Here is a 12,159-nt window from a genome sequence, read left to right as displayed (position 1 = left end):
GAAAAACATGCATCTGCAGTGTCTCCATGTCAAACCAGTTGGTTAGGCAGAGTAATATGAAAGCTGCTCAACACCTAGAGTTAGCAAGAGAGGCTATGGATCGGTTGGGTTTGCGGAAAGAGGTGGTTCCGGTTCCCGAAGGTCTAATTGGGAGAATCATTGGAAGATTTGGGAAGGTAATGCAAGACCTTGTAAATAGCTCCGGTGTGGTGAGGGTGAGGATCCCTCCTGATGATGAATACCAGGTATCCAATGAAGAGGGTAGGATTCCCATCCTGGTGGTTGGCTCCGTAGAAAGCCTGAGAAACTTTCGGATGCTCTTGGAGTATCGAGTGGGGTACCTGCAAGAGATTGAGCAGTTGAGGCTGGACCGTCGGCGAATCAATAAAGAGGTTCGAAACACCAAGTGGCGGCCGCTTTCATCCCAAGATGTAAGGACCTGAAGGGTTCCGCCAAGAAGTGACATGGCAGATGGCCGAAGAATGTCAGTAAGTGGTAGTTCGACTGGCAGGATGATGTTGAAAGACATTAGGTCCTGTGAGGCGCTAATTGAGTCAGACTCAGGCCAGACAGTAGGCCCGATTAAGAGTGATGACCGCACCAACTGGGAGAGCTGGTCAGTGGGAGAAAGGTCAGGTGACGAAGCGCACTTTAGGACGGTGGTGACTAGACAGTGTCTGATGACGCAGACAGACTGTAACTGGAGGGCCAAAGATCAGGGCTGGTATTCTGACCGCTGGGGGCGGGGGAGGCCTAATGTAGAGATGAGGCCGTATGATGGACAGAGATGGATCTCTCGACCTGTGGGGCAAGGTGTAATGAGTGCCCGGTCTCAAGATCCTGGTGTAACGTTGTGTGTTCAACCCCACAAGTTTGAACAGAGGGGGAGGTATGTGGTGTAGTGACCACTGTGTCCACTAGGGGGCGCGGTATGGATGTCCCAGGAGAGTGGATGAATGGCAAGCTACTGAATGACCATTATGTATCTCAAGGTGGGTGGCCTTGAGATGGAGATTTATGTGTGTGTTAATCAGCAGTGATACTGCTGAGGTGCTGGTTCAATGTGGCAGGGACTAGTTTCCTACATACCCACCCAGGGGTGTGTTTAATAACACTATTTTAAAGTGTATATGTGTGTGTGAAGGACCTGTGATGAGGTCATAGTCATGTGACCCGGTGGACGTGGCTATGGACCATATAATGTGGCCAGGGTAGGTCACATGCGGTGAATGCAGGGACCTGGTTGGTCCAGTGTGGAAGGTCCCGTCTGAGTGAGATGGGGCTGCCTTCTGACAGCAAGTGAATGCTGTGTTAATGGCTGCACGTGCCTGGTAATTCCCTGGAGGGAATGGACATCTGCCGCATGATGGTGAGGGAACCATGAGTGACCCTGACGTGGGTGAGATAACACTGAGGCTGAAAAGCCTGTGTAATGGACATTTGCTTGACCTGTGTGATATAAGGATAACCAGAGTGAAGCTATAATGGACGCTATGCTGTATATGAACATTGTGTTGCTTCTGTGGGTTTATGCTGCTAAATAAACCACATGAACTGTTATGAGTTTATGGAAAATCTGTGCCGGATCTGATTTTGTGGCTGCTGAGCGAGTATCCCCTACTTGAAGGACAGCGCTACCTCACAGTACATTCAAAAGTGTGTAATTTGTATAATGTGTATATATGTACAAAAGTGTGTAATGTGTGTAATGTATATTATGTACAAAAATGTATAATGTGTGTAATGTGTATTATCTATGAAAGTGTGTAATGTGAATGTATGTATGTGCAGCGCCTGCAGCCAGGGCAGTGGGAAATACTCGGTACCGGGCCACTTCTTAAAGGGGCAGTGTCAAAGCAGCGGTGACCCAGTCTGTAGCCCTGGGGCTCCAATGAAAAGGGGAAGTATTTACAAGGGGAATGAGAAATAAAGAGTTTTTGTGATAAGAGTTCGTGACGCCACCTGTGATATCCGGTCAGAGGTGACCAGCGCTGCAGTGAAAATCCTCTGGGACTGATGGTGTGTTGCAGCAGTGTTGGAATAACTCTCCACAGGCAGAGCTGTTGTCCCAGGGCAGTGGTGCTTAGTAGAGTTGAGCGACTTTTGGTTTTTTAGGGTCGCGTTTCGTTTCGTGAAACCCGACTTTTCCAAAAGTCGGGTCGAGCAAGATCGTCCGATTATAGGGAAAAGTCGGGGTCGTCCCGAAACACGAAACCCAATGTAAGTCAATGGGGAATAAAAGTCGGCAGTGAGAGGAGGACAGGAAACACACCAACAGTGCCCATTTGAATGCCAAAGGCATCAATTCTTCTTACTTAAACTTGTCAACCTTAATTAACTTCATAATACAAGTTACGCACTGAAAAATGGGGGTTATTTGGCTACAGACTGTGGGGGGGGAGGGCTGGCTCCAGGTTTTCATGTGCCCTGGGTGAAAGAGCGCCCCTTTAACACATACCACAACTCATCATGCTCCGATACGGCAGAGAAATAGCGGTATAGTACAATGAAAAATACCTCACTTTTTACATCTCATGACGAGGCCCATCTATTTCTCCATACAGAATCATTGGTCCCATATAATGTTTGAAACAGTATATGATGAGCTCCACATAATGCTACAGTATATGTTGGTCCCCATGGATGAAGCTCTACTGTCTTATGGGCCCAAATAATGCTCCAAACATAATGGGCCCCATTTCTAATGCTCTAGTGTATAATGGGCCCTGTAAATGCTGCTCCAGTGTCTGATGTCCACCTTTGGAATGTTCCAGTGTATGGTGGGCCCCATCTATCATTCTCAGACGGTGTTAGGCCCAGTATGGATTGCACGTGATTGCACAAAGGTTAGAAAGGGTACCGTATCCCCAGATAACATGTATGGATAGCATACACATTCAAAATATATGTCTCAGGAGGCAGGCTCAGACGGTGTTAGGCCCAGTATGGATTGCACGTGATTGCACAAAGGTTAGAAAGGGTACCGTATCCCCGGATAACATGTATGGATAGCGTACACATTCAAAATATATGTCTCAGGAGGCAGGCTCAGACGGTGTTAGGCCCAGTATGGATTGCACGTGATTGCACAAAGGTTAGAAAGGGTACCGTATCCCCAGATAACATGTATGGATAGCGTACACATTCAAAATATATGTCTCAGGAGGCAGGCTCAGACGGTGTTAGGCCCAGTATGGATTGCACGTGATTGCACAAAGGTTAGAAAGGGTACCGTATCCCCAGATAACATGTATGGATAGCGTACACATTCAAAATATATGTCTCAGGAGGCAGGCTCAGACGGTGTTAGGCCCAGTATGGATTGCACGTGATTGCACAAAGGTTAGAAAGGGTACTGTATCCCCAGATAACATGTATGGATAGCGTACACATTCAAAATATATGTCTCAGGAGGCAGGCTCAGACGGTGTTAGGCCCAGTATGGATTGAACGTGATTGCACAAAGGTTAGAAAGGGTCCCTTTTCCCCGGATAACATGTATGGATAGCGTACACATTCAAAATATATGTCTATACATCAGGAGGCAGGCTCAGACGGTGTCAGGCACAGTATGGATTTGACGGCCCAGATTACACAGCGGAGGAGCAGGGATAGGTAAAGATTGCAAATGCTGGGGCCCTGCCCAAGCAAGGGGGGCCCACTCGTGGGCGTCGGTACTGGCACTGGGCCCCTCATAGTACAGCGGTGTGTCTGACGGCGGGTGTGCACCACCACCGTCAGAGACACTTGATTGCACTATGAGGGACCCTGTGCCAGTGCCCGCGCCCAAGAGTCGGCCTACCCACCTGTCCAGGGCAACGGCACTCGCACGGTGTCGTGCGCTAGGTGGTGACCCCGGCCATGGGGGGGGAGGCAGCACAGTTAGGGAGTTTTAGAAAGTGGCATATGTTGATGTTGGACATTCAGCTGATGCAAAAGGCGAAATAGGTGAAGTACCAGGAAGAGGTGGACCAAAGCAAGCCATTTTTCTGTCACCCTATGTGTCATCAGGGGAAGGTGGGACAAAATCCTTGGAAACCCATGCGTGGTTCATTTTAATGAAGGTTAGATCATCCACATTTTGGGTTGACAGACGGGTCCTTTTTTCTGTCAGGATTGATCCAGCTGCACTGAAGACTCTTTCCGATAGCACACTTGCAGCTGGGCAAGCGAGCTCCTGTAAGGCATATTGGGCCAATTCAGGCCAGGTGTCCAGTTTAGCGGCCCAATAGTCAAAGGGGAATGACCTGTGTGGGAGAACATCGATATGGGAGGAAAAGTAGTTTGTAACCATAGTTGACAACTGCTGTCTCCTGTCACTTTCCATCGATGCAGTATTACCAGTTGTGTGAGCGGTATTTGAAAAATCAGTCCACAACATTGTCATGAAACCACTGTCTCCAACGCCACTTCTGCTGTGTGCACCACGAACACCTCTGCCAAGCTGCCCCCGGCCCGTACGGCTCGTGTGAGAACCATCACCGCTGCTGTGTGCTGGGAATGCCTCAAGCAACCGATTTACCAGAGTTGCTTGTTTATTAGCCAATATTAGGTCAAGGTTCTCCTGTGGCATGATGTTTTGTAATTTGCCTTTATAGCATGGATCCAGGATGCTGGCCAACCAGTAGTCGTCATCGTTCATCATTTTGGCAATGCGGGGGTCCCTTTTTAGGATCCGCAAGGCATAATCTGACATGTGGGCCAATGTTCCCGGTGTCAATGATGCACTGCGAGTGCTGGGTGGAGGAGCACTTTCTGGCAAATCCACATCCCTTCAGTCACGCACAAACCCTGTACCAGACCTTGCCACGCCAACATTTTCACTTGCCCCACGAGATGCATCCTCCTCCCCTAAGTAATCATCCCCATCATGATCCTCCTCCTCTTCTTCCTCCACCTCGTCCAGGAGAGGTCCCTGAGCAGACAATGGCTGAATGTCATCAAGGATTCCCTCCTCCTCTTCCTCCTCATCAACATTGGCTGCAGACGCCTGCTCCTTAAGGTGCGTCAAAGTTTGCATGAGCAGACGCATAAGTGGGATGCTCATGCTTAGGATGGCGTCATCTGCGCTTACCAGCCGTGTGCATTCCTCAAGACACTGAAGGACTTTACAAAGGTCTTTCAGCTTCGACCACTGCACACCTGTCAACTCCATGTCTGCTCTCAAAGTGCCTGGCCGTGTATCCTCCCACAAATGCATTATGGCCTGCCTCTGCTCGCACAGCCGCTCCACCATGTGCAGGGTGGAGTTCCACCTTGTTGCAATGTCGATAATGAGGCGGTGGTTGGGAAGGTGGAGCAATCGCTGCAGCTTCTGCATACGAACGGAGTGTACAGGCGACCGGCGGATGTGCGCGCACAGTCTTCGCACCTTCTGGAGCAGGGCTGTTAACTCCGGATAATTTTTGAGGAAGCACTGCACCACCAGGTTCAAGGTGTGAGCCAAGCAAGGTATGTGGCTGAGTTTTGAAAGGGCTATGGCTGCCACAAAATTACGGCCGTTATCACTAACTACCTTGCCTGCCTCAAGATGTACACTGCCCAGCCATGACTCAGTTTGTCGCTTCAAGTACTCGGCCAGCACCTCGGCGGTGTGTCTGTCGCCCAAACACATCATCTGCAACACAGCCTGCTGACGCTTTCCACTAGCTGCTCAATAGGGGGACACATCGTGTGCAACAGTGGCAGCTGCAGATGGAGTGCTCGTACGACTGCCCTCTGTGGACGAGCTTTCGCTTTTGGTGGAGGAGGGTCGAACGCCTACAGCCAACTGTTTCCTATACCGTGGGCTAGGCAGCACTGTCCCACCACCGCTGTCCCCTGTGGACCCTGCATCCACCACATTAACCCAGTGCACAGTGATGGACACGTAACGGCCCTGGCCATGCCGACTGGACCATGCATCAGTTGTGAGGTGCACCTTTCCGCTCACTGACTGCTTGAGTGCATGGACAATGCGGTCTTTCACATGATGGTGGAGGGCTGGGATGGCTTTGCAAGAGAAGAAGTGGCGACTGGGTAGGTCATAGCGTGGTACTGCATAGGCCATGAGTTCGCGGAAAGCTGTGCTTTCCACCAACCGAAAGGGCATCATCTCAAACGAGATTAGTTTGGCAATGTGGGCGTTCAAACCCAGTGTACGCGGATGAGAGACTGAGTACTTTCTTGACCTACTCATAGTGTCTGGGAGGGTGAGCTGGACTTGAGAGCTGCATATGGTGGAAGTAGCGGTGGGCAGGGCGGACTGAGAGAGGGTTGATGATGGTGATGGAGTTGGTGTTCTTTCTGATGGCCTAGAATCAGTCTTTCGTTGATATAACAGTGGGATTCCCTGACTGCTGTGGTCTTGCAACGACACCTCAACATTTGCTGCTGTGCTAACCGGTGGGCTTACAGTGGGGGAAACAATGTAGCGTTGCTGACTACCTTCGTTGTGATCAGTTGCACATGTGGCACTTGAGGTTTGGTGTTGTGTCCACGCTTGCAAGTGCATGCTCGTTAAATGTCTAAGCATGCAACTGGTATTCAAATTTTTCAGATTTTTCCCTCGGCTAAAGGTCTTTGCACACTTCTTACAGATAACCTTGGCCTGATCATGAGGATTTTGGTCAAAAAAGTGCCACACTGCACTCTTCCTACTTTGGCAGACATTTTGCGGCCTAGCACGCTGTGATCTTTTGACCCTCTGGACAAGCTGTCCAGCAACTCTTTTGATGTTTGGAACCTGTCTTTGGAGTGCTCCGGGCCTGCCAGATAACAGCTGTTGCGATGTCGATGTCTGCTGTGGATGCTCCTCATCTGAGCTATTGGAAGCAGCACCCTCTTCCCCCAATGGATGCCAATCTGGGTCAACAACTGGGTCATCCATCACCTCCTCTTCTATGTCATGTGCACCTTCCTCTGTGTCACCGTGTATGGTGGTATAGTGTGCGGGAAGGGGCACCTGAGTCTCATCAGGGTCAGAATCTGGCTCTGTACACTGCGAGGACAATGTAGTGCTCTGAGTGAATGTACCAGCAGAATCATCCATCAGCGGCTGTGCATCAGTGCACTCCATGTCAGATTCATCTTGGCCTGGGTAATTCACCATTTCACTTGATAATCCAGGCATGGTATGTGAAAACAGCTCCATGGAGTAATCAGTAGTATGGCCTGCGTCATCCTTCAATCTTGGTTGGGGTGAAGGACACAAGGAAAGGTGTGGTTCATGAACATGAGCCTCCAATGACGACTCAGTGCTTTTACTTTTTACAACTGAAGAAGAGGAGGCGATAGAGCTGGAGGCTGAGTCAGCAATGTAAGACAAAACTTTTTCCTGATGCTCTGGCTTTAAAAGCGGTTTGCCAACTCCTAGAAAACTAAGCGTTCGAGGCCTTATGTAGCCAGACGATGACGCAGGGTCAGCACCTCCTGCATTCGGTCCTATTTTGCTCTTGCCACTACCATCAGATCCACCACCAACACCATCATTACCAGCTGCCAACCCCCGCCCAATTCCACGGCCTCTTCCACCAGCCTTCCTCATTTTTGGTAGAAATGTAGACAAAATCCAACAAACTATATAGTAATGTAAAACAAGGTACAAGGTGTCTATAGGACAGGGGAGATTTTGAATTTCTGCAGACACTTGTGGACACTGGACACTTTTGGATTGTGTGAGGCCCACTGATATCTGAGCGCTATGTGACAGGCTCGATGGCACAGCTGTGACCAAAGTGACTAGAGGATAAGGGAGATTTTGAATCTCTGCACACACTTGTGGACACTGGACACTTTTGGATTGTGTGAGGCCCACTGATATCTGAGCGCTATGTGACAGGCTCGATGGCACAGCTGTGACCAAAGTGACTAGAGGATAAGGGAGATTTTGAATCTCTGCACACACTTTTGGACACTGGACACTTTTGGATTGTGTGAGGCCCACTGATATCTGAGCGCTATGTGACAGGCTCGATGGCACAGCTGTGACCAAAGTGATTAGAGGATAAGGGAGATTTTGAATCTCTGCACACACTTTTGGACACTGGATGGACACTTTTGGATTGTGTGAGGCCCACTGATATCTGAGCGCTATGTGACAGGCTCGATGGCACAGCTGTGACCAAAGTGACTAGAGGATAAGGGAGATTTTGAATCTCTGCACACACTTTTGGACACTGGATGGACACTTTTGGATTGTGTGAGGCCCACTGATATCTGAGCGCTATGTGACAGGCTCGATGGCACAGCTGTGACCAAAGTGACTAGAGGATAAGGGAGATTTTGAATCTCTGCACACACTTTTGGACACTGGATGGACACTTTTGGATTGTGTGAGGCCCACTGATATCTGAGCGCTATGTGACAGGCTCGATGGCACAGCTGTGACCAAAGTGACTAGAGGATAAGGGAGATTTTGAATCTCTGCACACACTTTTGGACACTGGACACTTTTGGATTGTGTGAGGCCCACTGATATCTGAGCGCTATGTGACAGGCTCGATGGCACAGCTGTGACCAAAGTGACTAGAGGATAAGGGAGATTTTGAATCTCTGCACACACTTTTGGACACTGGATGGACACTTTTGGATTGTGTGAGGCCCACTGATATCTGAGCGCTATGTGACAGGCTCGATGGCACAGCTGTGACCAAAGTGACTAGAGGATAAGGGAGATTTTGAATCTCGGCACACACTTTTGGACACTGGACACTTTTGGATTGTGTGAGGCCCAATGAATATCTGAGCGCTATGTGACAGGCTCGATGGCACATCTGTGACAAAAGTGACTAGAGGATAAGGGAGATTGGATTGCTTTTAAAAAAGCAGTTTGCGGAGCAGTGGGTAAACAGCAATGCAGGAATGTCAGGAAGCCTTAGAAGGCAGCCCAACAACCAACACCACTGATACACCACTATATAGCCTCCCCTTGCACTGCACACACAGTGACTGGTGTGTTGTGCAGGCCAAATCGCTAGCAGCAGAAGCAGTTTTTTTGTCTTCTTCCCTGCCTAACGCTCTCCCTACAGAATCAGCAGCAACCTCTCCCTATACTAAGATCTGCAGAAGTAAGATGGCGGTCGGCGTGCACGCCCTTTTATACCCCCTGTGACGCCCACCAAAGCAAGCCAATCACTTGCATGCCCTTCTGAAAGATGGTGGTGACCCGTGCCTATGTCATCACGTTGCCCACAGTGTCCGTGGATCCTGATTGGCTGAAAAAGAGCGCAAAACAAACTTTTGAAACGCGACTTTGGCGCGTAAGTCACCGACCTCGTGGCCGACCTCATCCTAGGGTCGGGTTTCGTTTCATGAAACCCGACTTTGCCAAAAGTCGGCGACTTTTGAATTTCTTCGACCCGTTTCGCTCAACTCTAGTGCTTATTAAAGGATGTAATAGTTGCTGATGTTAGAAGTAGCAGTGCTGGGTGAGTGTTCAGGCAAGAATTCAAAGGACACAGTGGAGTCCAGTTCCAAAGCTTTTCTCACAGTTTCTGGTGCGAACTAATGCCCGCTTGGTACTATGTTCTTCAGTTGAGGGGTTCAGTGAACTCTCGGTCAGATGAAGTACACCTTTCCAGCACTCCCTTCAATATGTGCCTTTCCTGGCCATCTCCACAGTGCTGCTTTCCGCTTACCTTCCCTTCCAGCACCTTACAGTCAGTGACCCAGGCCAGCTGCCGCGAATCCTGTCAGAACAACGTGACTCACTATGTTTCCTTGATTCTTTCTGGCTGCCTTTCCGGAGAAGATAACTGTGGTAGTTGGCTGTGGCCCCTAAAGTTGTCACTGCTCTCGGCGTGCTAGCTGAGTCCTGTTATCCACTCCGCTAGGCTAGGGGCCGAGTCCCTTCTGCAATCCTGGATTCTCTCCCACCTGAAGTCCGCCAGTGTGGAATGAGCCCCACGGGGAGCACTCTCCACCCGTGCCTCTGGGGGAACCCCTTTTCCCTCCAGGTAGCTTCCTTCCCAAAATCGCTCTATCAAGCAGCTCCTCCTGACTAGGAGCTGCTGCAGACACATGCTCTCACTTCCTCCCCCTAAGGGGAACCGTCCTAACTTCCTAAGGGATGGGGGCATTGCTCTAGAATCACTACGTTGAGAAACATGTGATGGTGTCTCCGCAGTGTTGGATGTTGATCTCCATGAGGTCACTCATCCTCATTTTTCACAGTCTTTTACTAGGCATTGCTCCTATTAGCCAGCTTCCTACTCCACACTGATGAGGGGCAATACCCCGAAACAGCTGTCTGTGGATGGATACCATGTTTTGGCATAGGTGGTTTCCTTCATTGGAGATTGCCCTTCCCGTGGTTGTTCCTTCCCGGGGAAAGACCTGGCTAGTCATTGCTTGCGTTGACAAACATGTGATGGTGTCTCCGCGGCTTGTGCTTTGCATGTTTTTGCATATTTCCCATAAGGGATGGGGGCACTGCTCTAGAATCACTGCGTTGAGAAACATGTGATGGTGTCTCCGCAGTGATGGATGTTGATCTCCATGAGTTCATTCATCCTCATTTTTCACAGTCTTTTACTAGGCATTGCTCCTACTGGCCAGTTTCCTACTCCACACTGATGAGGGGCAATACCCCGAAACAGCTGTCTGTGGATGGATACCATGTTTTGGCATAGGTGGTTTTCTTCATTAGAGACTGCCCTTCCCGTGGTTGTTCCTTCCCGGGGAAAGACCTGGCTAGTCATTGCTTGCATTGAGAATCATGTGATGGTGTCTCCGCGGCTTGTGTTTTGCATGTAGGAGCTGCTGCAGACACATGTTCTCACTTCCTCCCCCTAAGGGTCCTAACTTCCTACAGTTCTCACACTCCAAACCTAAGCACCACCCACCTCCCAACACCCTACATAAACCAAGCTGGGGTCATATAGGGTGCCATGCTGTTCTAAGTGTCTGTGGGATGCAGGTGTCTGAGTGTGGTCAGGTGTCTCCATCTTACCTGGGACAGTGGGATACTACACCTCTGGATGAGGTGCAGTACCACTGTGGCGACTGAACCCTCAGGGGTGCCACCTATGTAAGTGTGTTACATGTGTAATGTGTATGTATGTATGAAAGTGTATAATGTGTGTAATGTGTATGTACATATGGAAGTGTGTAATGTATGTAATTTTTATGTATATTCAAAAGTGTGTAATTTGTGTGTTTGTACGAAAGTGTGTAATGTGTTATGTGTATGAAAGATGTATATGTATGTACAGTACAGACCAAAAGTTTGGACACACCTTCTCATTCAAAGAGTTTTCTTTATTTTCATGACCATGAAAATTGTAGATTCACTCTGAAGGCATCAAAACTATGAAGTAACACATGTGGAATTATAGAATTAACAAAAAAGTGTGAAACAACTGAAAATATGTCTTATATTCTAGGTTCTTCAAAGTAGCCACCTTTTGCGTTGATTACTGCTTTGCACACTCTTGGCATTCTCTTGAGGAGCTTCAAGAGGTAGTCACCGGAGATGGTCTTCCAACAGTCTTGAAGCCGTTCCCAGAGATGCTTAGCACTTGTTGGCCCTTTTGCCTTCACTCTGCGGTCCAGCTCACCCCAAACCATCTCGATTGGGTTCAGGTCTGGTGACTGTGGAGGCCAGGTCATCTGGCGCAGCACCCCATCACTGTCCCTCTTGGTCAAATAGCCCTTACACAGCCTGGAGGTGTGTTTGGGGTCATTTTCCTGCTGAAAAATAAAAGATGGTCCAACTAAACGCAAACCGGATGGAATAGCATGCCGCTGCAAGATGCTGTGGTAGCCATGCTGGTTCAGTATGCCTGCAATTTTGAATAAATCCCCAACAGTGTCACCAGCAAAGCACCCCCCCACACCATCACACCTCCTCCTCCATGCTTCACGGTGGGAACCAGGCATGTAGAGTCCATCCGTTCACCTTTTCCGCGTCTCACAAAGACACTGTCGTTGGAACCAAAGATCTCAAATTTGGACTCATCAGAGCAAAGCACAGATTTCCACTGGTCTAATGTCCATTCCTTGTCTTCTTTAGCCCAAACGAGTCTCTTCTGCTTGTTGCCTGTCCTTAGCAGTGGTTTCCTAGCAGCTGTTTTACCATGAAGGCCTGCTGCACAAAGTCTCCTCTTAACAGTTGTTGTAGAGATGTGTCTGCTGCTAGAACTCTGTGTGGCATTGACCTGGTCTCTAATCTGAGCTGCT

Source organism: Dendrobates tinctorius, unplaced genomic scaffold (genome assembly GCF_039654945.1).
Source record: "Dendrobates tinctorius isolate UK_male_01 unplaced genomic scaffold, ASM3965494v1 ptg000222l, whole genome shotgun sequence".
Classification (NCBI taxonomy): domain Eukaryota; kingdom Metazoa; phylum Chordata; class Amphibia; order Anura; family Dendrobatidae; genus Dendrobates; species Dendrobates tinctorius.
This window is presented reverse-complemented; position numbering follows the sequence as displayed.